Raw genomic sequence first — 737 nt, forward strand, 5'->3', positions numbered from 1 at the left:
CTCCATTATTATATATATATATACGACCAAGACAAATTGCCGACTAAACTAGATACTTCGATTTGCTTCGTCAGAATTAGTTGATTGCTTCGTTTTCCCTTATCATTGTAGGAAGATTATCCCTTATCCCATTGTCACTATCGAGTGCCATCGAATGTAGGGAATGGCCTATAAAACTATGAGTTTATATATAGAAATCATTAAATGAATTGAGTGGAGATAAAAGGAAGAGAAATGTTGGTCATGCATATATTTGTGACCATTTAAGACTATCAAATATAGTTAGATAATCATTGACAGAAAATCAATCATTTTATCTCAATTATTTTGAGTGTTATGCCATATAAAAAATGACTGTTATATTATCCAACCGAAGGAGTAACTTGCCAATTATGTCAAAGCAAGTTTATTATGAACATTATAGCAGGTTGCCATAAAAGGGATAAGCTTGGTAATTATGTTGAGGATAATAGGGCCATCATAAACAATAATATGATCAAATATCTATTCACAAAGCAGAAAAATCAGCTAATCAAGTACCATTGTTTGGTAAACCATTGAGCTTTCAAATGTTGAGGTTGACAGGGCACTTTTCCACGCTTTGAATGTTTTTACCATTGAAACGTTGTTAAAACTAAAGTATATATTAGCAGCATTTGAAATAATTACTCCTCTGATCTTTTTTTTTTACCTCTTAATGTGAAATTTGGTATATCATTAAATAATGATATATTGAA

The sequence above is a fragment of the Arachis ipaensis genome, chromosome B01 (assembly GCF_000816755.2).
Source record: "Arachis ipaensis cultivar K30076 chromosome B01, Araip1.1, whole genome shotgun sequence".
NCBI classification, from domain to species: domain Eukaryota; kingdom Viridiplantae; phylum Streptophyta; class Magnoliopsida; order Fabales; family Fabaceae; genus Arachis; species Arachis ipaensis.